General features: G+C 44.5%; 2 pseudogenes; one reads left to right on the forward strand and one right to left on the reverse strand.

Annotated features, from left to right (window-relative positions):
• Positions 1–1009: 1009 nt before the first annotated feature.
• Positions 1010–1439, forward strand: LOC119299152 (annotated as a pseudogene).
• A 9048-nt stretch (positions 1440–10487) lies between these two features.
• The window catches only part of LOC119299153, a 5470-nt pseudogene continuing 2433 nt past the window's right edge, over positions 10488–13524 (reverse strand).

The raw sequence follows: 13524 nt of genomic DNA on the forward strand, positions 1-13524 counted from the left end.
TTACGCTCTCGAGCAGGACGAGGGCGACATGCCCCTTTGGGAGCGCTTCCGCGAGCTCTGCCTCCTTCGCTTTGGGCCGGTCCGGTAGGATCCCTGGTTCTACCACACACACTGACCACCACGCCGCCTACACGATCATGGCAACCATCCAACACTTAAGCCGCGAGCTCCCCCCACGAGAACCATGGATCCTACCACCAAGACTGCCACCCTGACATCCAAAACCTCGACACCACCCCAACCGAGACTTGCAACCACGACGACCAAAGAGACAAGCGGAAAGGCACCTCCTTGCACACCCTTGGACGGTCCCCAGCTCCGAGACCAACATGGGCTAGCCAGATTTGGCCTCCACCCCCCGCCCTTCCTCGCCCGGGCAAGGGACGAGCTCCTCGGTGGCACATCACGACTATATGAGACGCAAGGATGACTCCGTTGCCTTCCTGGCGACAAAATCATCCCTCAACAATGGACACCAACTAGGAGAGAACCAGCCCTTCAATGTAGCCCTCGTGGCAGTTTCACATCTATTGGGTTGAGGGTGGGTTGATATTTTACAAAACTGCCATGGCAGTTTGTTTAAATTGTGTTTTTTTTCTCCAGAAAACTATTGTGGTCGGATGCATATCCGATGGTTCTGGGGGCGTTCGTCGGGATTGGATACCAGCGAACGTTTGCCAGATATCTTTTGTGAAGTTGAATCACGGGGTGCGGCGCAGATTGGCGGGGGGAGTGGTGCGACCCGGAGGCGCGGCAGATTGCATAGTGCGGCTTTCGTTAGTGTGGTATATGGAAATCGTGCGGCTTTCATCAGAAACAAAACGCAGTTTAGCATGCGATTTGCAGGCGACACGAGGCCGACACCGGCACCGAGTCGAAAAGGATCTCGCGCGCCCCAGCGTTCGCGTGAATCTCTCTATGCAAGTTCATCATCATAAATAAAGTAAATCTCCACCTCGATTGCGCTGGTCGCCTGAGCAGCATCGAACTAATTAAGCCCGCGGCACCAATGGACGTGGAGCGCGCCACCTCCACGGCGGTGTTTTGGATGCCGCACTCATTTTTCGGCGACCAGCGCAATCGAGGTGGAGATTACGACCGCTGCGGCGGCGGAGGCCGGCCCGGCGGGTGGCGGACGTACGATTACGATCCGCCGGTCGTCGTCCCTGCAGCGGCGCCGCCGTACAGGAACGGCGGGTTCGGCGTCGGAGAAGGCCATCGCTGACCTGCCCAAGACCACGGCCGGCGAAGCGAGGGAGAAGGGCTGCTCCGTGTGCATGGAGGCCTTCGAGGAGGACGACAGGCTGAGGAGGATGGAATGCTCCCACGCGTTCCACGAGGACTGCATCTCCGTGTGGCTCGGCGTCAGCCACCTCTGCCCGCTCTGCCGCTTCGCGCTGCGTACCCAAGGCCAACAGGACGACGAGGAGCGTAGATGACTCGCCTAACCCGATTATCTATGGTTTGTGCCCGCCCCTAAACAAAAAAATCTACGGTTTGTGCCCCATTGGCTTTTTCCAAGAAAACCAGTCCTGGCAAAAGTATATTCTTCCTAGAAGGACTAGGAGGGTGCCGGTTTTGCTAAAAAAAAAAGAGGGTGCCGGCGTTTGTAACCTTTCGTTTTGGACCAAGTGCCACACCCACGCGTGTGAAACAAAGCAGTTTCATTCAGACGTTTTTTATGGCAAATTTAGTTACCCTAGGATGTCAACTTTAGTTATGAAACACGACAACTTTCTGTTTGGATGAAAAGTTTTAGTTTTTTTGGAGTTTTTTTCGGATGGCTTGTAAAAAAAACGTCAGACGGTGCTTATCATTTTGATTCGTTTTTCTCTTTTTTATAATCATTATACTTGGCCATCCGCCGGGCCGGGCCTGGCCAAGCTCGAGGTAGAAAACTCAGGCCCGGACCCGGCCTGGCCGTCGGGCCTACTTTTCGGGCCCAAGCCCAACCCGCCACTACAAATGCCCGTCGGGCCTCGAGCCGGGCCTCTTCAGTAAATCGCAAAAAAAGCAGTTCCGGGCTTGGCCTTCAGGCTTAAAACCTAGGCCCAGGCCCACCCCGGAAGCAACATCGGGCTGGGCTGGGTAGGGCTTTTTCGGGCCGGGCTGCCCATGTCTAGGACTAATTATCATCTTGCTTATCATGTAATTTGGGACCTCCTAGTTTGTGCGCGGATCGGTAGATAGGCTACTATCGCGCACCCCCCAACCCATGTGCAGGGAGGGCGCCTTGTTTCTCTTTCTTTTACTTCATTAAAATATGTTTGGGATTCCAAACAAAACTCGAATTCCAAATTTTTATCATAAACTAGAAAAATGTTTGCAAGTCCGAAAAGTATATTTATGATTCAAAAAATGTTCTCCAATTTTTAAAAGTTGTCGAATTCAAATAATGTGCATGATTACAAAAAAAATATTTGTGAATTCAGAAATGTTAATGAATTTTTATAAAAGAATTATAAAATTCATAAAAATGTTCATGGGTTCAAAAACTAACGAGAGTTTAGCAAATGTTCATGAATTTCAAAAAAGGTTCGTGAATTCATAAAAATGTTATGACTTTTAAAAGTAAACAGGAAAATTTAAAAAATGTTTGAGATTTTGAAAAATATATTTGTGAATTTGAAAATTGTTCATGAACTGCAAGTAATTATTCGGGAAATTAAAAAAACCATGGGTTCAAAAATGTTGACAAATTTAAAAACATTCTTAAGTTTTAAAGAAAGTCCAAGAATTTTAAAAAGAAAAATAAAACAAGAAGAAGATAAAAACACAAAAGAAAATAAAAATACCAAAAAAAATTAAAACACTAAATGTTCTGGATGCCATTATTTAGTAGGTCCATGAATAACTGCAAAACGATCCTGAAGCTCCACATCCTTTCTAACTGCTTCTTGTGTTTAGGAAAAATGAGACTTTTTCTGACCAACTGGCTCAGATATGGTATTGACAAAGGTGGCCCACGGAGGATAGATTCCGTCAACCAGATAGTAGCCCATGTTATAGTCATGCCCCATTATTAGGGAAAACCCTAGCAGTAGCGCTGGTTTTGTACTCACTAGTAGCGCGGGTAGGCGTGCTACTAATAAGGCGCTACAGCTATTGCTTAGCAGTAAGGCGTGCCCGCACGCGCTACTGCTAGGACAAATAACTGCAGCGTCTGTTTACTCCCACGCTACTGCTAATGTAACTACTGGCTGCGTGTTTTCTCTCCATCGCTACTAGTATTCTTTTTTTTATTTTTTTATTTTTAGTGTATTTATGCGCCATCGTACAAATATTGGTACAATACCAGTTATGAGGTTTACATCATTATGTCAATAAGAGTGTTTCAAATGAAGGTGGATTAGGTTCAAGTGGAGGCAATATGTGGTGCATGTCAAAAGTATACTACTAATCCAAACTTGATCTAGTTTGAACTAGTAGTACTTTCGATGTGCACCACATGTTGCCTCCACTTGAATCTAATCCGTCAGCACAAGCTATATAATCATCATCATAGTCATTACCACCAACAGTATTTATTTAATCATCATTAACACTAGCTAATAATAATCATCATAGTCATTACCACCAACACTAGCTATTTTATCATCATAGTAATAGTGTAGCATATCATCCTCAAACTCATTTCTAACTAGCTAATCACTCCTGCTGCTCTCTCTTAAGTAAAATAACATAAAACATGTGTAGCTCTCCTCCTTGATCAAGTTGGAGCATACAGATGAACCTGTCTCCTAATCATGGGTAGCGCATCTGTTTGCTGCCCCCTAGTACTTCTCTGCGCTTCTCCATCACACATTTGGTCCAGTCTTGCACTATTAAGCATCCGTCGCTAATCTTGAATGCACTAAAGTAATTTGTAGGATATCTTGGCCGTAAGCTAATAATGCTCATGGTGCCTTTAGTCTCGATCCCATAAGGCACAACATTCATCGGGAGTCCCTGTTGAAGAACATCGTATTGTGACATACTTAGCAATGAAGTTAACTTCAAAAATAATGTATGGAAAAGATGCACTGAGGACAAATAGTAAAAATCTTACCATCCTTCCTAAATAGATGTGACCGTAGTTCATTACGAACACTATTGGTCGCACGTTTTCAGTACTAACATTTTGAAGTGCAGGAAGAAAATTTGTCTTGACAGTATCAAGATCCTCAAGCCATAAAACATGATGACTTAACTCCTCGCAGTTTAGTTCAGCCTCGGGACAGTAGTAGGTCCTGTCTACCAAGCGATGGACATGTTTGCTTGCACCGAAATAAGTTGACAATACAAATTAGTTGTCAACTATTTTTGAATAAACAATATCAAAGACATAAATATGATTGAGAAACTTACATAATGATATAACTGGAGGCGTCTGTACATCGACCCAGATATCGGTATTACTTTCAATATCATCTTCCGGACGAATATCAAAGGTGATAACCATATCAGGCTCAAATGCATAAGTTTTGCATAGTGCTCGCCATGTTTTGCATCCAAAATAGGTGTAGTCGTCTGAATTGTATAATTTTGCGTGGAAAATATAACCATGCTTGGTCTTCAAGTAAACTTTCTTTTTCTCCATAGTACGACTGAAACATATCTTATCCAATACAAAAACTCTTGCATGGCAGGGGATACGCTAGTAGAATAGTAAAAAAAAAGACTTGTCATGCTTAATGTCATGCTTAAATTATAAGTTGAAGCAAATGAAGCAAATATCATGCTTAATTACGAAAAAAGACTTGTCGTTGTGACTTAATGTATCCACTTCGAAGTTCTCATCCAGCTTGATGCTGAAGCACCTATCATCATTTAGGAAGATTCCATCGCACAGGCCGCGCTCGTCTTCGCAGTATTTGCAAATACCAAAATCCTTTTCGTCGTCAGACATTTCCTATGTTCATAGTTAAAACATTAATTGAAAATCGATTGAAGACAACTAGCAGGATACTCAACACACAAATCCGGGGCACTCGATATTTCCTACATATTCTGGCACAAGTCATGCCAAAATTCACGGAAAAATCCGACATGACCTTTTCTAAAATAGGACATATCGAGCGCCTGAAATTTGCCGGAACGGAAATGAATCAACACTCCGGCAAAACATAGGCCACTCAGAGGTGTAACCTGCAAACATGACCGGCCACTTGGGCAAGCACATATCCTATTTGAGCAACACAAGATATAGATTTCAAAATATCTTATAGGACTCAAATTAGCATGCATTCAATAAGCAAAATTAAATCATCTCATGCGTCCGTACATCGTCGAATATTATCACTAATACATCCCCAATAGTATCATACATATAACATCACTAATACAACTAAAACCCTAGCACACGACAGGTATCGGCGCGGGCGGTGGACACCCACAGAGAAGGAACCATCACGAGATCATAACTCCAGTGAGATCCCTGGAGAACCTGCCAGGTATTGGAGAACCTGTGCTCCAACGCAAACAAGTAGCGACGGACGTGCGCGTCCTCCTCACTGACACGGTGACGCACCACCTCCGCGGGGTCCCCGAGCCTCTGGACCGTCACTGGCCCACGCGACCGCCACCAAAGAAGGTTCGGGTCAACGACAGGCTGGCTCCTCACCAACCTGCGCCCCCCGGTAGGTAGCGCCTCCCAGTACCACCCAGGCGGAACCCAGTCCCGGACATGGCCCATCTGGTCAAGCAGGTGTCGTCCTCCGCTGACTCGACGACGAGGATGCGAGATAGGCATCGTCCACGTCGATGCGGGAAAAATTGCTTTAACTAAAAAAATAGCAACAAGTTCTTACTAACTGATATTGACCGAACCCTGTTGGCGAGATCCGGTCTGTTGTTGCGGCCCGACCTTTCACGACACTCCACCTTCAGCAGTAGTAACCTCTCGCCCGTGCACGCGATGTACGCGAAATAGAGGGATTGAACCTTACGGTCCAGCACGAGAAAACCAATCTCGACGACGGCACTCACGCGCAAAACAATTTCCACGAAGAGAAATCGAACAAAGAGGTTTTCTAAAGCTTCCTCCAAAACCTAAGGATTTTTAGACAACTTCCCCCAAAACTCGATACGGGTGTCTACCCTAAAAACATATCGTGTTTATTATCAAAATATAACCTGCCTTTCACATGGACGCACCTGGCTTTATATAATAGCCGATCAAACCTAGACTTAGAAAACAAGAAAACACACTATGCGTAAACAAACTGGACAACTCTATATTTGCCTTTTACATCTCGGCAGAATTTTATTATATAAACTAAAATCTGGTACGCCATGTTGATCTGATTTGATGGAGGTGGACCCCAGCCCAAGTCGCACAAAGAAAATATATCACGTAACAATTTAGAAGTCTTCCCTCGAGCAAACTCTTTACATGGCGGAAATAGAAATAGTATACAATTACTGCTGCTCCTTTTCCGTTTGAACCAACGTGATGAGATCTTCTCGTAATACTCAAACTGAAATCCTTCTAAATTATCTCCATCGACATGTCTCGCCATGTTAGCTCCACCATGTAACTTAAGGCTTCAAGTTTCTTATGCATGCATGGCTGTACGCACATGTACCTCTCCCCACGTAATGCATGCACGTCCAACATCTTATTTCCTTCTTTCTTAAACGAGCGCGTCTCTGTCAATACCATAGTATGCATGCATGTGACTTCAACAAATTCTGCAATCTTTTTTGTGTACTGTTTATCAACGGCAGTATAGTTTGGCACATATACATCTTTAACAGTAACTAATGGAACAACAATAACTTGATTCGGGTGGGTAGCTTGTACGTCGTCGTTGTCATTGGTCCGACTACAATTGAAACTGGCCGTATCACTAACTAGTTCTATTAATTCAACTAGTTCTTATTAAAAATAAACTTACTATAAATAAAAATAAACTAGTATCTAATTAGTACCTAGTTCTTACTAACTAATTAGTACCTAGGACTTACTGCCCTAAATACCATCTAATTTGATGAAGCTAGGGGTGGAAAGTGGTAGCGGATATTCCAATTATCCAACTATAAAGTGAAATAAGTGGTCAAATTTTACTCGTTTTATGATTCATCTTAGAAATTTGATTCGTTTTCACCCTTACATGAACCCTAACTCATTTGAGCCGCATCCGCATTTGATTCGTTTCCATCCTTACATGAACCCTAACTAATTTGATGCAACTAAAATATAAAGAAACCCTACGCAGAGGTAGGGGAGATGGAGGAGCAGGCGTGCTCACCTCGGGTGCCTGCGACGAGGGAGGGGCAGGCGGCGTCGAGGTCGGGGTCGGGGCTCAGGCGCGCGGCGGATGGCGGCGTCGAGGTCGGGGTCGGGGGCGGCGTAGAGGGTGTGCGGAGACCGCGCGGCGGCCGATGGGCGACAGCAGCGGCGAGAGTGGAGAGCTGGATTTGGGGGAAGTGGCCGTGGGGAAGGACGAACCCCGTGGTTAAGTCGGAAGTAGCAGTAGCGCGTTCTAGAAAGCACGCTACTGCTACGTTAGCTACAACGCGTTCTGGGATACACGCTACTGCTACTCCTTTCTATTTTTTCCCCTTTTCATTTAGTTTTCTTCATATTTTATTTTTTTCTTTCACCTTATTCTATTTCTTTCATTTTCAGTTACCTTTCTATTTGCTTTCTATTTAATTTTATATCCTTTAGCAGTATCGAGTTTAGATTAAAACGCGCTGCTACAAAGAAAGTAGCGGTAGCGCGGTTCGATATAGGTCGCTACTACTATGTGTAGCCTATCGGCTAAGTCGTGGGAATTTTAGTAGTAACGTGTTTAGAACAAGACGCGCTACTGCTAAAACTTTATCTGCAGCGCGGTTTGCACATGCGCGCTACTGCTACTTAGCACCAGCGTGCTTCTTTGACCCGCGCTACTGCTAAAGTTCTGTGTATAAGATTTTCCCTAGTAGTGCCCATTGAAAGTATAGTTGCACTCAGGAGCTTTTCTTTCAGTCAGCCTAACAAACAAGGAGATTGCTGCAGCACGTGTTTATGTCACTGTGTGACCCGTGCATGCCAAAGAAGGTGTGTTAAATCCAGAGATCCTCTTATGCAACTGCTTCAAGAATGATGGTGCACTTCTTAGCATGGACAGTTCTTCCATGTCCAATGTGTGCACTTAAGAGATCCAAGCAACCCTCTTTGCTTCAGACATTGCCAAGAGCCTGTTAGTGTCTGCGACAGTTGGTTCTTTCAAGTACTGTGGTGGTCCAAACACAGAGATCATGGTAGTAGCAAATCTGACCATCCCATCTTCGCATGTGCTCTTAGATATCCGGAGGTACTCGTCCCAGAAATCTGCAGTCGTTCCATATGCAAGAATCCGCAATGCGGTCATGCACTCCTGATAACCAGAGAATCCAATTCTTTTAGCGACATCGTTCTTCAAGATGAAGTAGTCGCCAAAGGACCAGCCGCCATGGTAGAGGCGATCGAAGACATTTTTTCGCATCCGAAAGTAGTCGTTCATCAGCGTCAAATGGCCCCATGCCCTGTCTCAATTGAGCACTCGATGAACCTTGATCAACCCCTTGAACTTGAGAACATGCGCTTCTGCTTGCTCCGCGTCTACAAGGACTACCTGCATCATAGCCGTTTCATCCATGGCCCAGCGGCGGAGCACAAGCCGCGTGGATGCCTGCTCTAGCTTTCGAGGTTGCAGAGGTCACATAGTTTCGGCAGGGGCTTGGTGGCATTGGTGTCAAGCTCAGGTCAGTGTATTTTTTTTTCTCGCCTGGTGTTCCTTCGTGCAAAGGTTAGCCTTACATTATCTTTTCAGTTTTTCTAGGTCGGTGTATACATGACTTGTATTATAATCTTTATGATATAAATGAGACACGTATTATCATGCAAAATAAATAAATAATTAAATATTGAATCCTAATAGCATGTGAGATGAAATATATTTTTGCAGCCAAAGAACATTCTGATTTCTAAATATCCTACCAATTGTACTTGAGAGTGGAGTGACACTCTACCTAATATTCTCATGTAAGCACGTGGCCATCATAGATTGAACATGTCCGTTTCATGCAATGTAATGTTAATCTTTACAGGTATTCCAACATAGCACCCCCACAAGTCTAAAGAGAAGCCCTCATGTGAACTCTCATCTAGGGTTTCCTTACCTTTCGCTCGTGCCGTTGTCGATCCGCCTGGTCTCCAATGGTCCTTGGACCATGGAGGCGCGGTGGATCTCGGTCCTTGCCGGCAGGAGGGCTTCATTTTTAGGTGTTTTTCTGGTTTTTGTTAGGGTTTGTGCCATGCTCAAGACGATGAGGTGGCGACGACTTTTAGAAGATGGAATAAGGCCCTCCCCGCCTAGACCCCATCCCCATGATGTTTCAAGTGTCGTTGGAAGGCGTGTGAAGGTTTGCCTCCGACGGACGTCGTGGGATCCGCTCGGCGTTTGTCTTCGGTGGATCTGACTAGATGCGGTCTTTTTCGTCTACGTTTGTGTGTCTGCAGGTTGGATCCTTCTGGTCTATGCTTCTCTTCATCGACGGCGGGTGCCGTTCTGGTGCGCTGGTCCTACGGAGCCTTAGCACGACGACTTTCTGACTATCTACTATAATAATGTTTGCCCAGCTCTGACGAGGGAGGGGCGATGACGGCGGTGCACCTTCGGCTCGCTCCAGTGCTTGTAGTGATCGCTAGGTAGTGTACGGACCTAGATGTAAATTTTACTTCTAGTGTTCTTTGTACTACCTTAGAAGTTGATGAATAGATCGGAAGTTTTCTCGCAAAATGAAAAAACTAACGTTAATATTTAGGACCACCTAGACCGGTAAATGTTGTCCAGTTTTTTTTAGCTCTCTAATGTTGGTAATCTAAATATGCTGATGTAACGAGTGTAGCAGCAAGCCGCACCCGTCAATCTTGAGGACAATAGGAATGCTTTTAACGATAAAAGTATGTAAGACAATACGCCTCGACCTTAACCATGGAGCATTTATCTTTTAACATCTAGCTAATACGAGAGCATACACCATTTTCTATTTTGTTACAACTGACAGATTTATTCGTATCAATAGTATGCACAATTAGACATGTCAAATACTAACAACAAACATTAGATGTATCATTAACCGTGATTCATATAATTTGAAACACATAAAATATATGAGTTGATGATTAAGATACTGCCCACGGACCGCTGTGATAGTTGAATAAACTCTCCATAATGGGTGGAGGCGAATTTTTTGTGTCCCTGATGCCTGATGGTACATTGAGAAAATATGCTAATACTGAATTTGAAAAGGTACATGATAACACGTAGTAAAATATTTTCACACAGATGCTAGTTTTAGGAGAATTGTGAAACAATGCTTACAGTTGTTAATAATTACCATTGCAAACAATCAAATTATTAGAATACCACCTTAGCCATGCATGTCAATGAGTCTATACCACTGCCATTCCCTTCGGTTTGGAATTCAATCAGTCAGGAGTTTCGAATTAATACCACTTTGGTTTTACATCATCATGCTTTTGCTGGAAGATGCAAGTCCTTGCTATTGCTTTCCAACATGTCAAGGACTTCGCTCATAGACGGTCGATTTGTGGGTGTTAACTGTATGGACCAGAGTCCAACTAGAGTCATCTTCCTCACCAGCTCCGTGACATCGTTACTAGTAATTTCGTCGATGGTGCCACAGAACTCATCCAAGTTGTCATATACCCATTGAGGGAAATACATGGCGCTACTTTCGGTACTAACACTGATTTGTTTCCTTGCTCCAACCATCTCAAAAACCACCATCCACAACGGCACACACCCGACTTGCTGCTCACCACTCCGTACTGTCTTGAAAACACCTCAGGTGCTATGTACCCTACAGTTCCTCTTGCTCCACCTATAGAGATTTTACTATCCTTCTGCTGGCACAGTTTTGCTAATCCAAAATCAGACATCTTTGGACAAAAGTCTCTATCCAGCAGAAAGTTTTGAGGCTTAATATTGAAATGCACGATGCGACTATTATACCCACGATGAAGGTACTCAAGGCATCGAGCAATGCCAAGAACAATGTTAAAGAGTATTTCCCAGCTTAGTGTGTTCGGATCTTGAGCAGAGTTGTTGGCAAAAGTGTATCTCTCAAGTGAGACATTGGTCATGTACTCGTAGATGAGAGCTTGTTTCGAACCTTGCAAACAGAACCCTAAGAGCATCTCTAGCAGATACCGTAAAAGTCTGGCAAACTACGTTTTATGGGGCGGGCCAAAAACCGGCCTGATTAGATCCACTAAAAAGGCCTGCCCCGTAAATATTTTAGAGGAGGCCCATAAACCGCCGCTGTTTCCTCCATATATGTGGGCGCCGATGCAGTTTAGGGTTCCCGTCCCACAAATCCCCCACCCTCCTCACCCGCAAAGCTCCTCCCTCCAGCGTTAAATTGCTTCTCCTCCAGCCACCTTTTCCTTTGCATTTCTCCGTCGGATCTTGCCGGAGATGTCGTCCATGGGTTCCGGGCATAGCGGCGGCGGGGGTTTCGGCCGCCGCGGTGGCATTGGGTGCCACGATGTGTTCGCTGGATGAAACAACAACGAGGCCGGCAACTCCTCCCTCCGCCCACCTGTGTCGGACAGGCAAAGGGAGGCGGCGCGCACCCGCGGCGTGAAATCTTGCAGCGCCGGATTGCGAGCTTGGGCGAATTTCCGTCGCCTCGGCAACCCCTCCAACACCATAGGGCGGCCGAGCGCACATGGTTTGAGGCGAAGCAGGCTGCCGCAACTGGAGATGCAGTTGCGGCCGCGCGCGTGCCGGTGCTCCAGGAGGAGTTCCAGTTCGCGGCAACCCTCTCCGGCACGCTCATCTACCACACCCTCCACGGCAACGAGCCCCGCGACAGCAGCGACAATGACTCCGACGATGAGTAGATCTGCTATGTGTGTTTAATTTCGGTTTGTATTAAAAACTCCCCTATGCTATGCGTGTGATGAACATCCCTATGCTATGATATGCTTGTGATGAACTCCGGCGAGATATTTTAGCGTGGACTAGTATGTATAAATTTGCAGGATCTATTCTGGCTGCGCGCTGGTGTCCTGCTAAAAGTGTTTACGGGATATCGTAAACAATTTTTCCGGGACGACGGGTTGCGGGATCTACTAGAGATGCTCTAAGAGGGTGACGACATTGACATGAGAGGTTCTACTAATGCTAGCAACCTCATTCATGAATTCCTTCCCATCACCCTAGGTGTCCTTGAGCATCTTCACTGCTATCTCACGGCCATCAGGGAGTTTGCCTCTGTAGACAACTCCAAAGCTGCCTTGGCCAAGCTTGTGAGCTAAAGAGTTGGTCATTCTTCTCACCTCTGGATAAATATATCTTTTGGGGTGTGAAGTTCCTTGCTTTTGCAGGAAAGATTCCATCCTTGGTGTGTTCTTTGACCCCCATTGGCAGGGAGAAATACCGTAGTATTTCTTCCACAGAAAGAATATGAGGAGAAACAAACATACCCCAACTAGGCTTGAGGTGCTGGCAATTACATCTGAAAAGACATCAGAAACGAGAAATAAGTACTCCATATAAGATTTTTGCTAAGCGATAAAGGTTGGAGTTTTCTTCTTCTTGAATTGTCATGGTTGTTAGTAACATCTTGTGTTCGATCTTATCCGCTCATTCATCAACGGTACACTTGACAATGTAAAATATTCCATGGCTTGGTGAACCATTTTTCAACATTTCTTTTTTTTACAACCACTTAGCACACCATGTTTTGATACGTCCACGTTATGACATTTGTTGATTAGTTTGGACAAAAAAGGGATACATGGCTTCTATGCTTCTTATTTCCACGTAAACCACACTATTAAAATGCAGTCCCTCTATTTTTATTTACTCCGCATATTAGTTTTATTTTAAACCAAATTTTATAATGTTTGACCAAGTTTATTGTAAACAACATGAACATTTACAATCATAAATATTTTTTCCCGTGAATACACATATTGCCTATCATTTCATTGATAGAGGTGATGTGAAAATATATTCAATGATGAATCTTTTTTGTGGGTTATTCAATGATGAATCTAATGAGATTGATTTGGTATTGTACATGCTGATATTTTTCTTTCTATAGAATCGTTCAAAGTTACAAAGTTTGACTTAAGACAAAATTAATATGCAGAATAAATAAAAACAGAAGGAGTATATTCCAAACAACCAAATTTCATCAAAGTATATTGGAACTAATTTCCACACCAACTCGCGCGGGGTATATCTAGTTCTATAAATAATTGTATTGCCGCATTTATCTTTGTGGACAATATTACAGTGGTGTAGAATAGTAGGAAATGCTATTTTTCCCGATATGAATAACCAATTTAGCCAATGGAGATTCAGCAGGCCACTCTGCTACTCCCTATGTTATATTTCATACAATTTTTGACATACGGTTTATTACATTGATTAAAGGGCGACGCTACACGTCGACCGGCGGATAGCACAAAAAAATTGACTGCCTCCGGGCAGTTTGACTGATGCAAAAACAGCCGTCGGATCTCCCTAAAAA

This window comes from Triticum dicoccoides, chromosome 5A (assembly GCF_002162155.2).
Source record: "Triticum dicoccoides isolate Atlit2015 ecotype Zavitan chromosome 5A, WEW_v2.0, whole genome shotgun sequence".
Lineage (NCBI taxonomy): Eukaryota > Viridiplantae > Streptophyta > Magnoliopsida > Poales > Poaceae > Triticum > Triticum dicoccoides.